Here is a 23,253-nt window from a genome sequence, read left to right on the forward strand (position 1 = left end):
GAGCAATAGGGACAGAGGGACAGCTCAGTACTTAGCTTTCCAGAGTATAGACTCCACTGACACATCTTCTGGGGACATCTGCTGTCCAACAGGTGTGGCCACTTGCTTCTGAGCAAAGAGTAGGAACCTGGGCACCAAGTCCCAAGAGTGGGGATGTAAAGCATAAGCCTTACTCCTTGACCAAGCACTAATGGAGAAAGACCAGGTGAGAACTGCCCTGTGGCCAGGACACAGGGGGCATCTTCTCCCCCTCCCCTGGGGCTGGGCCCTTGTCACCATCCTTCCTTTGCCAACACATAGGTGGGACACAGATGCTAGATAGGTCACTCACAGACCCTAGGATAATGTGGCTCACAATAATTTGTACAGATATATATATTTTGGAGACCATATATGTTGACAAAATTTTGCTTTAAAAATGATGTTAAGATAAACAAACTACCTTTTCTTAGCACCACCAATTTACCAAAGAAAGGACATTCTACTAGAAAGAAAAGGTTAGAAAGGACACTATCAGAATAAAGAAGTGCTCTTCAAATGGAAGAATTTGGCTTTCTTCAAAATGAACAGTGCCCTTGGTTCTCTTTTTGTAGGTGGTGGAGCCTGTTTGTGCCCAGCATGGGAGTCGGAACCTTTCTGAGGATCCACCTTGAAATGGGCCCCATGTTCCTTAGGAGGTTGGGCATAGGAGTCTGATGCCCTGGGATGGCATCTGCTCTGGTCTTTAGTGTCTGCATGGCCTCAGGGGAATTGCTTAGGGTCTCTGGGTCACAGTTGCTTCCTGGGTAACATGGAATACGTGAGATGTGCTCAAGAGATGAAAGCAATTATTCTTATCATCCAATTAACTCTGGATGTGCATTCAGGTTGTGGTGAGTGATAGCTGGCATAGCTATCCTCTCCTCTGCTCTCCCCTGCCCACCTAATAGAATTGTTCTGAGGATAATTTAGGTTAATATCAGCAAAGGAAAGGGGTTTATAAGTGAGAGCTGCCATTATTTTTCATTATTTTAACTTTAGATCATCCAGAGACTGCTATGTTTATCTAGGAGGTACTGTTTTCTACTAATTCAATGATATCACTTGGCTAGCTTTAGGGACTTTTGATGATATCCATAACATACTCATGCACGCCTCAAAAAAGGCCCTCATGTCAACCATGTTAAGGAATAATCTAGAACGTGTTTTACAATTGCCTTACGTGAACCAGGTAAGGGGTCTGACCCTCACCAGCTTAGCCACCCATTAACCTTCCAGTGTTTGGTCCTGAGGCTTTGGGCAGAAGTCAATGCTGATTCCATAGTCCTCCCGGGAGATGAGTCTGCCCTCTCCCCTGGCACTTTAAAGGAGGTTAATCTGGCCCTGGGTCTTCTGGAGTTGAGTAAGGTTTTTTTCTGAAGGGTGGTTCTGAGATATGCCTTATTTCTCCCTCTCTCTCTCCTTGTCCTCCCTCACCCTACTCCTTTCTGCAAATAATGGGTATGTGATTGTGTAAGAGACAGCCTGACCTACAGCCTGCATGTTTGGACAGAGCCATTGGAGAAGTGGATGCTAAGCACTGTGAGCCCAGCCCCAGGCTCACTGTCCAAATGCATAGCCCTCAACAGAGGGTGCCCAATAAAGCAAGTTCTGTTTTATGTCTTATTCTTACCCTTCTGCTTTCATCCCAACTTTTTGGCTTATATCTAAAAGTTGAAAAGTACTCCATACTAGATTTGCTTTTTTTTTTTTTCTTTTTGGAGACAGAGTCTCACTGTGTTGCTCAGGCTGGAGTGCAGTGGTGTGATCTTGGCTCACTGCAACCTCCACTTCCTGGGCTCAAGCAATCTTTCCATCTCAGCCTCCCGAGTAGCTGAGATTACAGGTGTGCACCACCATGCCTGGCTGATTTTTTATATTTTAGTAGAGATGGGGTTTTACCATGTTGCCCACGCTGGTCTCGAACTCCTGAGCTCTGGCAATCCACCCGCCTCGGCCTCCCAAAGTGCTAGCATTACAGGCATGAGCTACCACGCCCAGCCTAAATTTGCTTCAAATATTAAAAAGATGGAGATATGTATTACTTTCTGTAACATTAATATCTAATGCTGAAAGCATAAGTACTTTATACGGAATGACTTAATTCACTGAACCAATATAATGAAGTAAAAGATATATAGATACACCCCTATCAATTTATAGGGATGAACACATATCCGTGACCATTTGTCTGGAACCAAAAGATCAAAATTCACAGCTCTGATTATAGACATCTCCTAGAGCCCATTTCCTGTAATGCACAGTATTGTAAATATTGCAAACACATCACCACATAATAATAATGCAAAGATATCCTAGAATCATATAGGGAATCTCTGGAGAAAGGATGAGGTAATAAGCCGGGCAGCTGGAAAATGGGAAAATGATTGGGCCTGCAGCCCCTGAAAGCTCGTCCTGCATTGAGAGGGAGGCCCCATGTGATGGGACCGACAATGTATTGTTCATTCCTCATCTTACAAAATCACTCTCGGTACAGTTTGGTTGATTGTATCTGACTACTACAATAATAATAACAATAATAAACAAAGAGAATCTGGGACTTTTCCTACTTTTCCCAGAAAAGAAGAAGGAGACATTTTAAAGCATCCCTCTGAACCCTACCCTAATTTTATTTCTTTAGTTTCCTAATTGGAAGATGCAGATTTCTGTAGCCAAATTTGATGAAATCAAAGTCCTACAGATTTTTTTTTTTTTTTTTGAGTTGGAGTCTTGTTGCAATGCCCAGGCTGGAGTGCAGTGGTGCAATCTTGGCTCACTGCAAACTCAGCTTTCCAGGTTCAAGAGCTTCTTCTGCCTCAGCCTCCCGAGTAGCTTGTAGCGCACACCACCACGCCCAGCTAATTTTTGTATTTTTAGTATAGACAGGGTTTCACCATATTGGCCAGGCTGGTCTCAAATTCCTCACCTCAGGTGATCTGCCCTCCTCAGCCTCCCAAAGTGATGGGATTACAGGTGTGAGCCACCGCACCCAGCCCAAAAGAATAATTTGAACTAAATGAATCTCATATTTTTAATGGAAAGTCTGGACTTTTATGAAAGAATGTATTTATTTGTTAAACATTAACCGAGAAATTGGAATGAAGACAGCCCTTTTCCATTTAGTTAGGAGAGAAAGAAAAATGAATAATAATAATGGTATTAATATGATTTTTAAAAGGCTTTAAATACAAGTATGAGTAGGATTATTATATAAAATAATGGTCATTAGGTATCAAAACTGACTTTTCCACCCTTAAAGAACTACTTTTTGGAAACTAAGCATGATTAGTAAGGAGGGGAGACCTTTGGTCTCCTAGCTGCACCTGTTGCCAGAAGAAGGGGTCCCTGTGTAGGCGGCAAGAGAGGGTTCGTGGATCTCGCGCAGGAAAGAATTCAAGGTGAGTCACAGGGTGCAGTGAGAAGACAGAGAGTTTATGGAAAGCTACTCAGAGTAGGGCACTCTCAGAAGGCAGGAGGAGGAAAGCCTCCTCTTTGTTTTAAGTTTTTCTTACACAGGGGTCTTATCTATGTAAAAGCTAAGCTATATCTACATGTGGGTGGGCTGACAGCATGACAACATTTATTACTTTGCTGATTTAAAGGAAATGATCCCTGGCATTTACTGCGTAAATGCATTTAGCGCGTAACTATATTGGGCCAGCCAAACAGTCCGCTGTCGGGGGAGTGTGTCCTTCCAGGTGTTATTAAGCTGCTTCCTCAGCCTTAAACATGTAATGACCATGGGTCATGACTAGCAAGGAATGTGCCTTGATTTCAAAATGGTGTCTCTCTGGCTCTCCTATGCTCCTGCTTCCCTAACACACCCATCAATGAACGAGACGTGCCTGCTTTCTGATGATGCCATATCTATGTCCTGAGCCCCCCACTGCCTGATTAGTGGGCAGTGCCATCTTTTCCTGGTGTCTTCTTGCCCAATTGCTCCTTTTTGGAGTCCTCAGTGGGAGGAGAGGGTGGTTCTCATGGGCCCCCTGATTGAACCTGGGGGTATTCACCACCCACCACACACCCCCTAGTGGGCTTGGGGTCCCTGGGGGTTGTGGTGGCTGTCCAAGCTGCCAGCCTCTTGCTGCTGTCCCTGCCCCTCACCACCAGCCTCCAGGGTGTGCCAGTCCAGCTCTTCTCCCGGGGCTTTCTCTAATCATTTTGTCAATTTGTCTTGATTGTGGAGTAGATAAAGGCATTAAGCATAACAAATTTACATCTTCTTTCTGTTTGGACACTTAAAAGAAATAGCATAATAAGAACAATGCAAGTAAACTCTTTTAGAAGGAGTTGCATTTATGTAATATTGGGAGATGGTGTTTACTAAGATGGTTGTGATATAAACTAGACAAATGTTTCTAAGGATTTTCTTTAAAAAGGGCTCGGGGAGGACATGTTTTGTATCAAATAACTTGATTGGCTTCTGAATCAAAAATGTATTCTCTCTCCACTACTCCAGGTGATCCCCTGGGCATATTCTGTGTAGGCCTGGAACCAGGAGTCCAAGGCATGAGTTTGAAGAAGGCAGGTTTAGAATCAAGGAAAGAAAAACCCTGAGCTGTTAGCTGAGGTGAGAGGGGCGTGATGGCTGCAGGGATGGTGTCCAGGGGCAGGGTGGGGTGGGGGCAGGGGCAAGTCAGTATCAGAGTTTCCTAGGCAGACACCCAAGTCCCTCCTGGAGAGACCTGGTGAGATCTCAGATAGCAAAGGTTAAATTTGCAAATCACTCAATGAGGAGTCAAAACAGCAGCTCCTGGGGAGCTAGTGAGACTACAGGATTCATGCTAATGACAGTATTAAGAGTGACGGGAAACGACTTTGTCCTCATCAGTGAAAGTCATCTCCAGACAGCAATAAATTGATTCCTGAATATTGTGTGTGGCATAAATAAATAAATAAATAGGCCAGAAACGAAATTCTAATTGACTTGGTGGAAAGTAATTTGCAAACAAATCTTTCTGCTGCTGGGGATGCAAACGGCATCTGTGGGAGAGGTCGTCAGTGTCTCTAACACATTTCCTAATTACTAATGCTAATTACTTGCATCGTCATTTGCATACCATCTTGAGGCAGAAGCTACGAGGGCCCAGGAGTAGGTTTTTTTCTTTCTTTCTCTTTCTTTCTTTCTTTTTTTTGTTCCTGTTCATTCAGAAATGGAGAACAAAGAATTCTACCTAGGCTGAGTGCTTGTCAATACACAGGACAGTTGGAACAGATTTTGCCCCTCTCTTTTTAGAGTCTGGCAGCTTCCAGCTCTCACATCTAAACATAAAGACAACTACAGATATATGTGTGTGTATATATATAATTGGGAAATGGATATAAATGGAGATATATATATGGCCAATTTACAAGAATTTTTAGGCACTTCCAATTCTGGGAATCCATATGGCCCAGTGGTTAAAAGCCCAGGCCCTGGATTCAGACCCTGACTCAGCCACTTACTAGCTCTGAGATCTACAGAACGGAGTGTTTAAAAAAGAAGAAGAAAAAAAAAAAACTTTAGACAAATTAAATCTGACAGAGTTTAATTGAGCAAAGAACAACTGATGCATCGGACACCCCCCAGAACTAAAATAAATTCTGAGCAACTCTGTGGCTGCCACATGGTTGGTTAACATTTATGGACAGAAAAAGGCCAGTGACTTATGGAAAACAGAAGTGAGGGACAGAAAACGGCCAGGTCGGCTATAGCTCCGCGTTACCTTATTGGAACACAGTGTGAACAGTTGGCGGCCTGTGACGGGCTGAAACTCCGTGATTGGCACAGGAATAGGTTATAGCCTGTTTATGTGTCCAATTAGGTTACAGTCCACTATGTACCGAGAAACCCTTAATACAGGGTGTTCCTTCTAAGGTTGCTGTGAAGATCTGCACCGCAGCAGGCCTAGAGCATCAGCAAAGATAGATTCTTGTTCCTGCTAGTGCAAGATAGGTGTTGACTCCTGTCCTGAACCAACAGCCATTTCATTTGTCCTGACTAAACTGGTAGTGAGTTCAATGAAGGGTGTGAGTCTTTGCCTAGAGAGGTGAGTGTCAGGCCGGGATTCCTCTGCACTCAGGGCTCCTGGCTTTATGCTACCTCTGCTTATTGTTAGAGATACCCCAAAAGCAGCCACGTTGGTGCATTCCCTGCCCTGCCCACCCTGTGGCCTATGGAGAATTACAGTCTGTGAAAGTAAGTGTGGAGAGACCAGCCCACGTGGGGAGGGCTAGGGGAGAGTGATGGACTTTGGGCCTTCCTAACTGAGAAGAAATCGTCTGCAGAGCTGACTGACAGGTGGCCACCTGGCTGTTTTGGCTTCTTGTTTGTTTTTATTGTTTTTAAAAAAAACAGCAGCAGAAAATTGTAGAGAATTAGATTTCTTTTTTTCCACTTCAGAAGATGGAGTATGTGTTTCTCAACCCATCTGCAGAGTTTATACCATGGCAGAAATTTTACCTTGATATTGACTTCTGGCTCTTCCTTTTTGTATTTGACTATCTTTATAGATTTTTAAAGTGAGAGGCGCAATGAAGCCATTGCAAATATAAGCTAGTTTTCCTTTGTTATTCTAACCCCAACATTTAAGCTTTATTTCTCTGGTATTGTAAATATTTTTAAATTTTCTGTATATAAAAACTTCTCTGGCTGGGTGAGATTGCCCCTCCTGGGGTAGCCAATTCTTTTTTTTTTTTTTTTCTTTTTTTGAGACAGAGTCTCCCTCTGTTGCCCAGGCTGGAGTGCAATGGTGCGATCTCAGCTCACGGCAACCTCTGCTCCCGAGTTCAAGCAACTCTCCTGCCTCAGCCTCCTGGGTAGCTGACATTATGGGCACGTGCCACCATGCCTGGCTAATTTTTGTATTTTTTTTTTAGTAGGGATGGAGTTTCACCATGTTGGTAGGGCTGGTCTCAAACTCCTGACCTAGTGATCCACCCTCCTCGGCCTCCCAAAGTGCTGGGATTACAGGCATGAGCCACCGCGCCCAGCCAAGGTAGCCAATTCTTAAAGATACTAAGCAGCCCAGCCAGGAGCATGCCTCTGATATGCACCTAACCCTTGCTGAGACTACCTATCTATACTCCCAAATATCCCCGGAGTCCATATTCTTCTGCCTTAATCGTCCTAGGACCAGGTACTAGGCAATTAGAGACCCGATAGTGCAAAGTCTGCTACAATTATTCAGACTAGCCAATCCTAAACTAAACTACACACTAAACTGTTCTTGCTGCCCTGCCCTACCCTGCTTTTCCTTCAGAAACCCAAATAAAGACAGTGGCCTAAACCTCATGTCTTCTGCCTCTGACCATCCTGGTGTCTTTCCCATGTGGCCTTATGTGATGTGCTGTGCTTCCTGTCTCTTGAACCTGTGAATATTATATTCACGGGTTATTTTTGTCTCCTCTCTCCCCTTTGGTGGCCACACCTGAATAACCATAAAAGAATACAAAACATCTTTCTTTAAAAGAAAATAAAATGAGTACCTTCCTATTACTAAAATATAGAGCAATTATATCGTAATAATTTGGGACAATTATTTGAGATGTAAAATGTGAGATTTTATTAACAAATTAGATATTTGAAGTGTCTTTGTAGCTTGATAAATTATGATTTGTTGTGTGCTGATGTCTGCTTAAAATGTTAGGTATGAAGTCTTGTAAAGAGTCCCAAAATGAACTTTGCTGCATTTAATTACATGTTGTTGAGTGAATTCATTATGCTATACTCCATGAGAGTTTTCTAATTCCTTTTCCTACAGGTATAATAATAGTCTTTGTATTTCTGGAGTATATTTAAGCTTATATAAATGTAAGTCGTCACATGAATCACAAATTCAGTCCGTTACTCAACATCACCCTATATTAGTGTTTTATTGCTGACTATCAAACTGAGCAAACTTAACAGTTTAAAGCATCTCACAGTCTCCATGGGTCAGCAGTCTGGCCATGGCTTAGCTGAATTCACTGCTCAGGGTCTCACAAGCCTACAGTCCAGATGCTAACTGGTCTGTGTTCTCATCTGGGTCCTTGACTGGGGAAGAGTCTGGTTCCATGCCCTCTCCCATTGTTGACAGATTTGATCTTGTGCCCCTAGGGCTGAAGTTGGTTTCTGTTTTGCTGCTGGCTACCAGCAGGGGCTGCTCTCAGGATCTCCAAGAGGGCACTGGAAGTTTCCTGCCATGTGGCCCTCTCCAGAGGCCTCCCACAGCATGGCTGGCACTTCTTCAAGGCCAGCAGGAGAATCTCTTTGCTGAGATACAGTTCCTTCCTTCCTTCCTTTCTTCCTTCCTTCCTTCCTTCCTTCCTTCCTTCCTTCCTTCCTTCCTTCCTTCCTTCCTTTCTCTTCTTTCTTTCTTTCTTCTTTCTCTCTTTCCTTCCTTCCTTCTTTCTTTCTTTCATTTCTCCCCTCCCTCCTTCCTTCCTTCCTTTCTCTCTGTCTTTCTTTCTCTCTTTCTTTCTTCCTTTCTCTCTCCCTCCCTCCCTCTCTCTCTTTCTTCCTCCCTCCCTCTCTCTCTCACTCTCTTTCTCTCTTTCTTTCTTTGCTTCTGACATGAGCCCTGCCTGCATGGTGCTGCTCTAAATTAAAATGTAAGGGGATCCATTTGGGGGTGTGGTCAGTTGGGGGAAATAAGAGTTCTGTTTTATATATGTTAAATTTAAATGACTGTGTGACATTCAACTAGAAATATCAACTGTGGATATGTGAGTCTAGACCTCAGAAGAGTGATCCTACCTAGAGGTATAAATCTGGTGTGTTTCAGCATAAAAATGGTATTTAAATCCATGAGAACATTTAAAAATCACCTAGGAAGAGAAAAATAGGTGGAATAGAAATACAAGAAAAGCCCAAGAAAAATATCATTTTTAAAAAGAGAAAGGACCATGACCCAAACCTTAGGAATGCAGTATTCAAAGGTTGGAAAGAGGAGGAGAAGCCACAGAATAAGGTAGAGTCTGAAATAATGTAACCTAATCAAGGAAGTAACAGTCCCTATTTCATCAATTCTGCCATATTCTATTGATGAGAAGAAGTGGTGGTCCTGCCAGCACCCAAAGGGTACAGGGATACTCAGGGCATGAACACTGTGGGCAGGGATCCCACATATTAGACTTCTGCCTGCCATTGGCCACTTTTTTTGTGATTATGGCCTCATGCGTTAGGGAAATCTAAGAGATTTCAGGTGTGTTCTAATGGGCAGGAAAGAATGACATTTTTATCCCAACTTAGATTTAGAGATTTTGAGAAACTTCACAGCTTGCTTGCTTAATTATTCATGTATTTTTGGAGTAGTAGAATTTGCTAGATTCTTTTTACCTCTTGGGGTACTCATCCTTCATCTATATGAGTGCTGGCTGATATAGGGAGTATAAAAGCCCATTTCCCTTGCCTCCAGGTGGTATAATTCTAAGGCGCATTTTATGTACCAAACACCCTACCACCACCACACACCCGCTCCATGGGTTAAGCCAAGGTTAGACTTTACCTGAGGCCACCTTCTTGCTTTCCTCCTTTCTCTCCCCTTTCCTGCTTCCTCCCTCCCTTACAGGTGTCTCCTAAAGAGACCCCTCCCTATAGATCATGTTGACCTGAATCCCTGACTTGGGCTGTGCTTCCAGGGAATCTGACCTGACCTGAGACACCCACCTTGTCTCAACAGAGCTGTCAGATGCTCTAGCGCAACAATCACCTGCCTGGGCTTCAGTACCAGGGAAGTCTAGGTTTGTTTCCTGGCTCTGCCACTTACCAGCTATGTACAACTGTTACTAAATCTCTCGAAGTCACAGTTTCTCTACCAGCAAAATGGATGTAATAAGGGTAAGAAGATTAAAGATAGACGGTTTGTAAAATGCACATCACATAATAAATACTTGAGAAATTTTAGCTATTTTTATTATTTCCAAGAGATGAGTATAATAATAAGATGAGTATATAGATATACTTTTCAAGGAAATATGTCTTTTAAAACTTTAAGCTCCACACGTATGCCTTCTTTCACATCTGAAATAATTATGCAAGCTCTCCAGGCAGTGGCTTTGATTTGTTTTTGATACTTGTGGTAATACGTTCCATTGGAACATTGCCTCTCTCTGGGCACTGCCCCTGGACCAATGGCTCCCCGTGGCAAGGCTTCTGCAGTTACTAGGTGGCTAAGAGGTCCAAACCTAGTTTCACTTCGGGGACTGGGAGCCAGGTCTGTGAATTCTTTAGCAACTTGCTTTCGTTCGTTTTGAAGCAACTCAGTCTAGGCATTCCGGGCTTCTTCCAGCTGGGCAGCTCACTCACTGCCCTGAGCAAGGAAAAATTAAAGCTCAGGTCACGGTACTCTCCTTCATTAGAGGGTACTCATGTGTGTGGAGGGCAGTGGGCGGGCTCACAGGAGAGAAGGAATGTAAATACTTACCCAGCAGATTTTATTTTATCCCTGTTCCATTATGAATGACCTTATAAGCCGTGGTAAAGATTTTGAATATTACTCTGGGCAATGGGGAGTCATTAAAATGTTTTAAGCAGAGAAATGACATCTCAGATTTGCATTTTAGAAGTCCTTGGCTCCAGTGTGGAGAATAGATTGTGAGGGAAGGGGGAGGCAGGGAGAGCAAATACGGAATTGTTTTAGCTAACTGGGAGAAAGGCAACGGGGCCCTGAACTAGGGCAGTGATTGTAGGGATGACTAGAGACTGGGAGAAGATTCTGGAGACAGCTGGGGAGCAGAACCAATGGGATTGGCAATTGATTACATGTAAGGGGAAGAGAGGGATCAAGAATGGGCTACAGGAGGCTGAGGTGAGAGAATCTCTTGAGCCCATGAGTTTGAGGCTGCAGTGAGCTATGATTGCACTGCTGCACTCCAATCTGAGCGACAGAATGAAGACCCCATATATGGGTTCTGTATTTGACAATTGGCTTGATGATGAGTCATTCATTGAGATGAGGATCATGGTGAAGTTTGTCTATATCAAGCTGTGATGCCAAGTGGACATGTCTGGTAGGCAACTGGCTACAAAGAGGGAGGAGTAACAGGCTCAAGGCAGCAGGAAGAGGAGAGATTCAGGGGTGTAGGAGAATGGCCAGACCCACTAGAAAACTACTGGGGAGCACCTCCTTCAGAGCGTGGCCAGACTTCTGTTAAGGCGAGGATGGAAAAGGAACAGTTGCTGAAGCATTTTACAATAGGGGTGGTTTATTAACCACAAAAGGTTTTGTGTGGGTTTTTTCCAGAGAACATGTGTGTGTGTCTGTGTCCTCATCTCTTCTTATAAGGACCCCAGTCATATTGGTTTTGGGGTCCACTCTAACAACTTCTTTTAACTTAAGTACCTCTTTAGAGGCCCTGTCTTCACAGTCACATTCTGAAGTAGTGGGGGTTACAAATTCAAAGTGTGAAATACTTTGGGACAAGCTAAGCAACTTCTCTGTCCCCAGTTTCTTCAACTGGGGTATAATAATAATCAAATGCCATCCTCCTAGGTTTACCTTGGGGATTAAATGAGGTGATAACATGTGTGTGTTTAGAATGGTGCCTGGCACCACGTAAGCATGCGGGCCAGCACACTCATTCACTCGTGATTCCACACATAGTCATGAAGCTTCTGGACACAGTCGTGACGCTCCTGGACACGTGTAATCTGCCCTGGAGAATACAAAGGTGAGGTTCAAAATCAAGCAATACTTTAAAAACCAAAGACTTCTATGGTGTTGCTAATTGCTGGGTGAGTTGTATTACACTTTACTCAATTAGATTTTTAGAACAGCTTCATTAAGGTATAACTTACATAACTTTTAAAAATCTACAGTTCAATGACTTTTAGAAAATGTAAATGGTTACAGTTGTGTAACCATCATCACAACCCACTGTTAGAAGACTTCAGTCACCTCTCAAAATTGCAGTCAATCTCCACTCCCATCCCCATCCAGGCAACCACGGATCTATGGCTTTCTGCTGCCATAGTTTTGCCTTTTCTAGAATTTCACTGAAATGAAATAATACAACATGTAGTCTGGCCTGTCTGGCTTCTTTCCCTTAACACAATGTTTTAGCACGTTGTTGCATGTATTAGTAGTTTGTTCCTTTTTAATTGTTGAGCAATTTCCATCATAGGGATGTACCCCATTTTGTTTATCCATTCATCAGTATATTGTGGATGTATGTTTTCATTTCTCTTGGATAGATACCTAGGAGCGAAATTACTGGGTTATATCATAAGTATGTACATAACTTTTTAATGAACTGCCAAACTATTTTCAAAAGTGACTATGCCAACCCAGCTGGATTTTTAATTCCTTCCAGATATGAAGTGTGCCATGGGTCTTATTTTACGATCAGCTCCCTCACTGCCATTACTCACTCCTGCCTCCCTACAGAGCCCAAGGCCATGTGGTAGGTTTGGAGAAACTCACATTCCTACCAACCAGCTGGATTAACACACTCCCTAGAAACATGTAGCTTGTTTCCTGGGCTGAGCAAGTGTGGTCCTGTCAGAGATTTTTGTGCTCTACAAGAGCATGTGTCGAAGTAATTGATTTAGTGTCTGATGCACTCTCTCTGAAGAGTGGCTGAATTACAAGCTCTCCAAATCCAACTGATCCCTCACATGACTCGTTGGGGACCACAAGGAGGACAGTGGGGCTGGGAGGCTCATTGGGAGTGTTCACTTCTTTCTTTTGCTCCACTATGATAGGAGATTCTGCAACTTTTTTGCAGTTACATCTATTGTTAAAGAAAAAATTATTCAATGGCACTTGTGAAAGCACATAAGGAGCCCTCAAGATAGGCATTGGGACCACGGCAATGGGGTTTTGCAGATGGGGAGAGATTAGGTTCAACTCTGAACATGACATATGCAAGTGGGAATTTACAGCCAAGGAGCACGGTGGGGGCAGTGGATGGAAACCACTAAGGGAAATCCTCAGGGCTCAGGGTTAAAAGGGATTCTGGCTGAACCAACCTACCAGGATTCTAGCTGAAAACAGGCCAGGGTGATCAGACAGCACCTGGGGGGTGGTGGAGGATGAGAAACCTGATTAGATATCAAGGGCGATCAGGTATTGAAGGGGTAGCATTTTTGCCCACTGATTTAGTGGGTTCTCTGCTCAAACTGGGTTTTACAAGAAAGTGCTCAGATGGGCCTAGAGGTTTTAGACGGCTGACTAGTGTTCACTCAAGCAGAGAGTCTTTGCCACTATCGGCTTGAAAATGGTGAGACCCAAAACACAGAAACATGGCACACGTGGTGGGAGTTATGAGCTCAGAAGGCCAAAGGGAATCCTTCTGGGTGCCCCCAGGAGTCTAGACCCAGAGGACTAGGGTCTGCACCAAGAAAGCCTTTTGCTTGTGTTGCCTTTAGAGAAGAGGAGACCAGCTGGGCAGCACCGCCCCTCCTGGGTTACGTGCAGCTGAGACACTTGTATCCTGGCAGTGAGCCCCGGGCCATCTTGACGGCCGATTCCTTGTTCCAGACCAGGGCCTGATCTCTTGGGATTGTTCTTGCAGGACCCAATATGCACAGTGAAGGAAAAAGTAAGTGTGGAGGAGTGACTGCAAAACCCGCCAGGTCTGATGGGGAGCATGACGCAGAAGCTGAGCCTCCAGGCTCCCAGCACTGTTGTTTCCGGGGTTCCTCTGATGTCCCTGAGCTCCTGGCTCCCCATCTGAAAATGAGGGCGAACATTCCCCTTTCTGCCTCACAGTGTGAAGGTCAGTCACATGGTGTGTGAAAAACCCTTGTCACCTGTAAAGGGGCTCTCAGTGGAAGTGACCTGTGCATTCCTGCAGCCAGAATCAAGCCCAGCACTCCTCAAACCTGCCAGATGATAAGAACCCCTTGGACAGATGCTCAGATGACCAGCTTCATCCCTGGAAATGCTCGTCAGTGGATGTGGGTCGAGGCATGGGAATCAGTGTTGAGTAAGTTCCCTAGGGTGATTCTTCTCCTCGGTGGCTGGGGAAACATGGACCATCTGATCGAGTGGTTCTCAGGCTTGTCTGCGATGACCTGGGGGAAGATAACAAAGAGAAAGACTCCATTTTTTATGTTTGACCACTGATGGCTTTCAATCCGTTCTCTTTCCCTCCCGCTGGAACCACATCCAGGCAAGTTGATGAGAACATTGATGCCTCCGCCCTGGGTGCCTGAGTGCCCGTGGGGAGTTCAAATCCTGGCCTCCGTGCAGGAACCCTCAACCTGGCTGGCTCACTTTTAACCACAGTAAGAACCAATGCCACTGCCATTGCACCTACTTAATTTTCTCAAGCCCCCTGGACTGTATGGAGCCCAACTTGATCTCCCAAGAAAGTCACGTTATGTGACCCTTTTCACATCCTAACAATGGAAGGGACCAGTCTGGGCAGCCTAACCAATTTTGGATGGCGGTTAATCCCACCCTCCATGGGGCACCTGCACGACAGGGGGCTTCAAAGGTCAAAGCCTGGCCTGCAGAGTCAGATGTGAGCATCTGGGAGGCAGCCTGGCCATCAGTTTAAAGGTTCCTGGGTGATCCCTGGTGATTGCTGGGTGCAGTGGGGACTGAGGACGTGGGTCTCATTCTCCCACTTCCCATCCAGTTGACTGTAGCTTTCTCTTAGCTGGCCTTGCCTCAGCCTGGTGAGAGCAAAGTCTGTGCATTTTTTGTTACCTTTCTATTCCCGGATCTTAGCTGAAATGCAGGAGCTGCTTAATTGACAGAAAGAAATGAAAAGGAATTGAATGCTTAGAAACAGTGATCTCATATCAGCCAAGTATACAACAAGAGTCAGGCCTCCCCCACTTGGACACTTTCTCCTCTCTATTGCTATTCATTTTGGGGAACTTTGGGGTAAAACTGCATGTTAAAATGTAAGGAATAAGACTCCAGCTGAGGAATAGGATTTTCACACCTAGAGTTTTAAAAAATGCAACAGAGTCCGGTATCAAACTCTAAACAGAAACTGGATCGGGGATTCTTTAGAAGGGATTCCTAAAATGGGTGGCCCCAAGCCTAAACGACTTCAGTGGAATCTTCCAGTCCTGCATTCACCGTTACCAGCTGTTTGTAATGGGAGAGATTCAGTGACTCTTATCGGGCACTAGATGGCGATCAGGCATCGATAAGGCCCAACAACCGCCTCGGACCTGGGACCTGGGATTGGTTCCTCCAACCCTGGCCGCCACCCTGGGAAGTGGCCATTGTCATCTTGATTGTCTGTGGGAAACCAGTGAGGCTGGCGGTGGGGATTAGGACTTCACCCAAGGATCACACCCTCCTTCAACCCTTCCTGTGCAGCAGCTTTTACATTCATGTGCAGTGACCGCAGCCGAGGATGTGGGGCACAGCCCGTGAGAGAGACCAGGAGGTCAGCAGTGGTGGGAGTGTTGTGTGCAGTACAGCCAGGGACCACGGAACGGGTCTCTGTGGCCGCTGGACCCTGCCCCACGGGCCTCAGGGAGGAAGAGCTCTTGAAGGCCGAGAAGGGGCTGTGCTCTAAGCCTGCTGCCCAGGCCTACCCTGCAGCCCCCAGGATGGTTTTCAGGATGCCTCTACCTTACCACTCCTACCATGTCACTCTTACCACTGGCCAAGCACCATTTTGAGCACTTTCCACAGATCAATGTATTTAATCCTCACACAAGCACAATGGGCTGGGTACTACCGTCATTGTCATTCTATAGATGAGGAAACTGAGGCACAAGGAAATTACAAAGTTTGTTCAAAGTCATTTGTAGACCAAAAAAGAAAAGAAAGAAAAATTCTGCGCCCTTCAGCCATCTAAATGGACCCCTCCTCTCCGTAAGGACATTCCAAAGCTAACCTGAAAAACTAGTTCAGGCCATGATGGGAGGCAGGGGTCAGAGGTCAGACATGCCTCATTATGCCCTCCTCCCTTTTGGAGTTACTGATAGAACATTTACAATGTATTCTCTCTGAAGCCTGCCACCTGGAGGTTTCACATGCATGATTAAATCTTGGTCTTCACAACCCTTTATCTTAACCCAGACATTCCTAAGTCCTCTGACAATAACTTAACTCTTTCAACCAATTGCCAGTCAGAAAATCTTTGAATCTGCTGATGATCTGGAATCCTCCTCCACTCCAAGCCCTGCAGCTTCCAGTTGACCCACCTTTCCGGACAGAACCAATGTTCATCTTACATGAATTTGATTGATGCCTATGTCTACTTAAAATATATAAAACTAAACTGTCCCTGATCACGTTGGGCACATGTTCTCAGGATCTCCTGAGGGCTGTGTCATGGGCCATTGGTCACTCATATTTGGCTCAGAATAAAGCTCTTCAAAGATTTTACAGAACTTGACTCTTTTCATCAACACATTCAACAAGTAGGTGACAGAGATGGGATTATGCTATTTTTTGAGACAGTTTCACTCTGCCACCTAGGCCGGAGTGCAGTGGCGCAATCTCGGCTCACTGCAACACCACGTCCAGGGTTCAAACAATTCTCCTGTCTCAGCCTCCCAAGTAGCTGGGATTACAGGTGCACACCACAAAGCCCGGCTAATTTTTGTATTTTTTAGTAGAGATGGATTTTCCCCATGTTGGCCAGGCTGGTCTTGAACTCCTGATCTCAGGTGATCCGCCTGCCTCGGCCTCCCAAAGTGCTGAGATTACAGGCGTGAGCCACTGTGCCCAGCTGAAAAATGTTTTAGATAAATTTTGTCCAATTGAAAAAAAAAAACCAAAAAACAAAAAAAAACTACTTGTTACCTCTTCAGACCTCCTTGAGATGAAGCAACTGACTCCCTCTCACAGGAAATTTCTATGACAGTCAACAAAAGCTGTCAAATTGCCTGCCTTTGTTCTTTGAGAAATTAGAACTCCCTCAGCCTCCAATGCCTGCAGGTTACATTTCCAACCAGTGACTCATTTCATTGAGATGGGTTCTTTTTCCTGCAACGATAGCAAGTTTGTTATACTAGTTGGGTCTTGGTGAGAACACTGACTAGGAACCAAAAAGAATTCCACAGCCCAGGACAATGAGGTCAAGCCATGAAAGCCCTTTAATTCTGGTAAAACCCCTCAAAGGGGCATGCTGAATGTAAGTCTTCACAGCCCTCTGGCGCCAGCACAATGGCAAAATCACTCCACCCAGAAGCACTTGGCCCCCAGCTGGGACGTTCCGGGTTCAGCCTGGCTCCTTGTCCCAAACGTCCCTGGTTGGCACAGTGGGGCTCTGCACCATCTGTCTGGTCCTCTCCAGGGATGGCAGGCATGAGGCGGCATGGGCAGCCTCCTGTGCCGGGAGACTCTGGCTTGCAAGTAGAAATTACATTCATGTCTTTTGCTGTTGGTGTTATTTGGATACAAAATATCGTCTCTTTCAAATTAAGTTTTAAAGCATCGAATTTTAAACTACTGGCAAGATAGTGTAAAAACTACAGTGATTAGAAGGGCTTGGAACTATTCTCAGATTTTAGCTAAAATGTCACTTTCTTAGGGAAGCCTTTTGTGGCCATGCCTTCCCGATCCCTCCGTCATTCAGTCAAGACCTTCTGAAATGCCCTCCAGCACCTCCGTCCTTCCTTCATCGTAACATCTTAATTAGTAATTATATACTAATATATGTGATTATTTGATGTGTGGCTGTCCCCAACTCCTTCCCCCAACCTCAAATACACTAAGCTCCATGCTTGTGTTTTTAACAACCAGAGTGGTCAGGAAATGCCTCAAAACATCAAGCATGTGAATTACTTAAAAAAAAAAAAAGAAAATAAATGAGACGTTCAATTAAAAAAGGGGAAAATTAAGGAAAAAGTGAGGTCCTGTCACATGTTAGCCTGATTAATTAACTACAGGATGGCATGTACACCCAATGGCCTATGGTGCAGTCATTAAAATTCGGAAGTATCGGTTGACTAAGAAAGATGTTCATAAGACGCCTTGTGAAATAAGCAGTTTTATAAAGCAGTCAATGATTCCATGAAAAATACAGAAATGTGCATAAGAAAGAAACAGTTGGAAGTAAAAACTGTTAATGTCAGGAGCAATGACATCTGAAGGGGAGCAGCTGAGGCAGAAACTCCCAACTGAGTGTCCCGCCATTTCCTCCTCTCCCTGAGCCCCAGCCAGGTCACATTTCCCAGCTTCGCTTGCAGGTAGGTGTGGTCATAGCTGCACCTTGTCAATGGCTTCTGGGCAGAGCTAATGTAGACCATCTCCAGGCTTGACCTGCTGACACTCCCCATGTCCCAACCTCTATATTCTTTGGCCGTCTGCCGGCTGGAGGTTAATGTCCAAGAAGACCTTGACTTTGGAAGCCACATGGTGAAGGTGGCATAGCTGCCAGCATCCTGAATCCCTGGGCAATGGCATGAAGCAGGGCTTTGCATGGCACCAAAACGTACACCAGCCTAAACTTGCACCGGATTGGGGCCGGGGCGGTATCTAAGAGGCCATGGTAAAGCAGGGTGAAGCTGAGGATGGAGTTAGATGGAGAGGCAGGGGTCTGGCAGTTACTGGGAAGGTGTTTCAAAGACTCATCTTTTCAGGCCTCTCCCAGGGCAGTGCTGTGACAGGGGCCTCACTCCTTCATGTACAGGATCTGATTGTATCTGGGCTCTGTCAAGCCCCATCTGCCTTTTCCACCAGAGAGCAAGCTCCCTTCCCACAATCTCGGGTGGACTCCACAACCTTCTAGGCATGTCCAGTTACTAAAGCAGAGTCTCATTTTGTTACAATTCAATCTTGTTCAATTTAAAAGTTTCAGTCTCATATTTGATCTAAAGCTCTCTGGGCTGGCCACGCTTGTGGCCGTCATGGTGTGGAATGAAGGGTGCTGTGTCTGGCCTCCTTCTTCCTGGCCTGAGGCTGGGGCATTAAAGAAGGAAAGAGGAAAATCTATCCCCTTCTCTATCTCTATGTGGCAATTGACTATCCCCTTTGGGTTGAGGGTAACCATTGCTCCCTTCCATGGCAATCCCCCCTTGGTGGCGACAAGGTGCTGTTCTTGTGACCGAGGTGGATTTTCTGTCCGCACGAAGCAGCCATGCATTTCCTTTTGCAGCAGGCATCCTGCTCGGGCTCTTATGTGGGAACAGTGTGTGGGCATGGGAGCTCTGGCCAATTAAGGCCACTCTACCCGGGATAACAATGGGTCTTTTCTACCCTGGCACTCTCTCCCTTAGTCAGTGGTATGCGGGAGCCAGCTTGGACCAGCTCATAGGAGCTGATGATTAGATTTTTAGGAATTTTGTGAGCAGATTGAAGTTTCCTTGGTAGTTTGAAATATGTCCTGCTGGGAGTATTTACACCACAGGAATTGGCAAGAGCTGTACACCAGGATTGTTGTCTTCTACCCAGAGAACTGGTTATTAAAAATGTATTAGCACAGAAAAGTCAGTGGACTTTTTCTGTGGGGTGAGTGGCTCGGCTACTTTCAAACGAGAAACAACCACTACTGTCGAAGAAAGAGGGTATTACTTGGTATCTGGAACCAAAAGTTGAGTATATTGCCCTGTAAGCAAGGGAGGTCTATGCAGTTGGACACGTGAGTCTCTAAAGAAACAAACTGCTGACTTATATAGGGTTTGAGAACTATGATCTTCAGGGATTGGAGGACTTTTGGAGGCAAGGTGAGTTGTCCTGTAGCTGTGAAATTGTGGCTACTGGGATTTAACTGTTATTGATTGGCTGGTTTTTAGAGGTGCAGCTACTGATGTGAAGATGCTGTTGATTGATTGGAATGGCTTTAAAACTGATCATGGCGGTTACTTGTTGCTACCACCAAAGAACAATCTGTTCTTCCCTTCCTCGAATTTGGAGTATAGGAAGTCACCATTCTCTGACTTAGCAATGGTATCCTGGATCTTAAAGGAAAGGACGTTTAAGTGGAGGTCCCATGGAGAGATGAGGGGGAATGTATGGATTTTGGTTCTTTAAACTCAGTGTTGGCTGCACAAAAAGCAATCAGCCTTTGCTCTTCTAGAGCTTCTCTCAATGTCCAAAGCCTCTAACCAGTTTGGCTTCTCTTTTCCATGGGACACAGGGAGTCCCGCCCTTGCTGAGAATCAGGTCTTCTCTGACAGTAGTGCTGGGGAGTGGTGGCCATTTGTAGGAGTGTCCATCTTCAGGGAAGATGCTGCATCATCCAGTAACTCTTGCAGGACAAGGAAAGATCTCACCAGTATATCACACCATCCTGTGTAATTCACATAATGGTTCTCTCTATGGTTCTCATTCCCCAGCTGTCATTCATAGAACATTCATCTATGTATAGAGCTGAAAATGGTCATCTCTTTTAAGTTCTCACCTGTCACTCTGGGGCAACATCAATTACTTGATCAAATCAAGAATATAGAGCTTACTTAAAGCTACATGCATTTCCTTGGAAGCTTAAAAGGTCCAAAAGTAAATACAACTGTGATCCATTATGTAGATTCAACCATCTTATAAAAGATCACATACAGCCAGTGTTTACCTAAGGGCAGCAAAAACAGCAATACCGCAATTAATTATTTAGGCAACAGCATCTCTGAGAGTTGCTTAAGTGATATTTATGATATTTTGCCATGGCAACTATTCTTGTTTTGAATATTATTAAAAATCTATCAAACTGCAGTAGTAATGTACTTGTGGTTTAAAAATTGCATTGAGCTAGCATCCCCAGATACAGTCTCTCCCAATGAACTACTAAATTTCCTGTCGAAGATGAAGAAGTTATGAGTATGGCAGTTTACTCATGGGCTGGCTGGATGTGGAGTCCCTCGAGCAGAAGGATCACACCACCAGAAAGGACAGCTCTACAGCCCAGGGATAGATGAAATGCAATTTCCTACACAGTGTGTTAGTTTCCTATTGCTTCTATAAGAAATTATCACAAATTCTGTGAATTAAGACAACAACGTTTATTATATTATAGTCATGAAGGGCAAAAGTCTAAAGTAGGATAGCAGTGCTATATTCCTTCAGGAGGCTCTAGAGGAGAATCCACTTCCCTGCCTTTCCAGCTTCCAGAGGCCACTTGCATTCTTAGGCAGAAGAGCCCTTCCTGCATCTTCAAAGCCAGTACCATTGCATCTTCAAATTCCCTCCTGCCCCTCACCTCTGTGTCTGATTTTCACATCTCCTCTTCTGACTCTGACCTTCCCACCTCTCTCTTATAAGGACTCTGTGATTACATGAGCCCACCCCAATAACACACAGTAATTTCTTCATCTCAAGATCCTTAATCACTATGAACAAAGTTCCTTGTTTGCCATGTAAGGTAGCACATTCACAAGCTTTAGAGATCAGGATGTAAATGTCTTTGGGGAGCCATTAGTCAGCCCACTTTACACAGGTTCACATGTTATGTTCTGGGAAACATCAGGACCTCCTGGGAATTGGGATCTGTGAAGATCAACCTGAATTCACATGATAAGTGGGGGATAGAGCAGGTATAATGTGGCCCCCATAGCCTGCATGAGCCTTGAAGTTTTCATTGCAGGGAAGAAGAGATTTTAGAAACTTGGCTTGTCTAGCACTGACAATTCCTGACCTACAGGATGGCTTGGATGGACTATAGTTGTGAGATGTGACACAGAGAGACATCGTTATGACTCCGTGGTATCCCCCTCAAACTCATATATTGAAGCCCTAACCCCCAATGTGACTGTATTTCGAACAAAGGAGTAATTAAGGTTAAATGAGGTCATAAGGGTGGGGTCCTGATCCAATGGGATTAATGTCCTTGTAAGAGACACCAGAAAGCTCCCTCTCCTTCTCTTCTGCCTGTGCACAAAGAAAATGTCATGAGGGCATGTGGGCACATGGTGAGAAGGCGGCCATCTGCAGTCTAAGAGGAGAGCCCTCACCAGACACCAACACTGCCAATGCCTTGATCTTGGACTTATAGCCTCCAGAGCTGTGAGAAGATAAACTTCTGCTGTTTAGGCCACCTAGTCTCTGTGGTATTTTGTTAGGGCAGCCTAGCCGACTAAGACAAATAAATGCCTTTTTGGAATGTTTAGGAAAGTTGGAGTGCTTTGTAGTGCCTATCAGCTTGGAGAATGCTCCTGCCATGTTCTAGGAGCTGGGTGGGTTACAATAATACTCTTGTTTATTTTCCTAGCCTCTCCACAGGTACACCTTTATTTCACTTCCAGGAAAAAAAAACAAAAAGTACCTCTTTGCTGTGATCCATGCAGCCTGGGCATTTGTGTGATGCCAGACTAGGTCTCAGGCACGTGGTCACAGGCCACTCACACCATAAAAACATCCAAAAATTGCAGGGGTTTTCCAACTCCTACACATCTTTACATTCCCCTGCCCCAACATCCCAGTTTGGCCAATTTGTTTTCTTCAAAAAGGAGGAAGGGGCTTGCTGGGTCTGTTGGCATTAACATCTTCTGAAGAGCTAAAGAAGCCCTTTACCTGGGTTCTGGCTTAGTCTGACTGTGCATTATCTAAACAGACATTTGAGCTAAACTTGTATCAGGTGAGCTGTACACAAAGAGAGACAGAAAGAATAAAACTCAAAACCATCACCAACCGATTGCCATAGCTTCCATCATCTCCCTCCAAGGCCCATCTTAACAGGCCTCCGGATAAGCTCTCTGTTCTATTCTCATTCACCACATTAAGTCTATTCTCTACCCTGTCCCAGAATATTCTTTCCCAGATGTAAACTAATTCTCTTTTCCTCCTCCTTAAGATCCTTTAATGGCTCTAGTTTGCCCCAAGGATAAAGTTCATGCTCCTTTACTTGGTGGCATCAAAAGCCCTCCCTGAGCACTTTTCTGCCTTTGAGTCCTGACTCCCCTTCTCGTACTCCTTACTTAGCCCTGTCCATGTCCCTGTTTCCTTGTAGGCACTCTCCCCTCCCTGTGACATGCTCTCGCCCACCCCTCCGCATCCTGGAAGAACCCATATCCCACCACGGAATTTCTCTTGCTTGGGCCCAATTTTGCCCAGGCCCTGTCAAACAGGAGCCATTGTCGTGGTAAAAGCAAGAGCTCAAGTAGATTCTTGATCCAATTAATAAACCCTCTGTCTCAGCAAAGTTTCACATAAAATTTATGTAATTGTTCCATGCAAGATAAAGCACTATTTGTGACCTCTTGCTAATCATTTCCACCTCTGATTTCCTATTTTGATTTCAAATGCATAAGTGAGTTTAATGAAGGGCTTGCATGATGACCCACTGCTGGGGCACAGACACCTGGAGGTGACATTGTTCAGACTACGAACAGTTACCTGAGACTTATGTGGCTGATTTTTAAATTGGTGTTTATCAAAGCATTTCTAAATTATCTCACTCCTCAAAGATTCTCTAAGG

The sequence above is a fragment of the Pan paniscus genome, chromosome 13, assembly GCF_029289425.2.
Source record: "Pan paniscus chromosome 13, NHGRI_mPanPan1-v2.0_pri, whole genome shotgun sequence".
NCBI classification, from domain to species: Eukaryota; Metazoa; Chordata; class Mammalia; order Primates; family Hominidae; genus Pan; species Pan paniscus.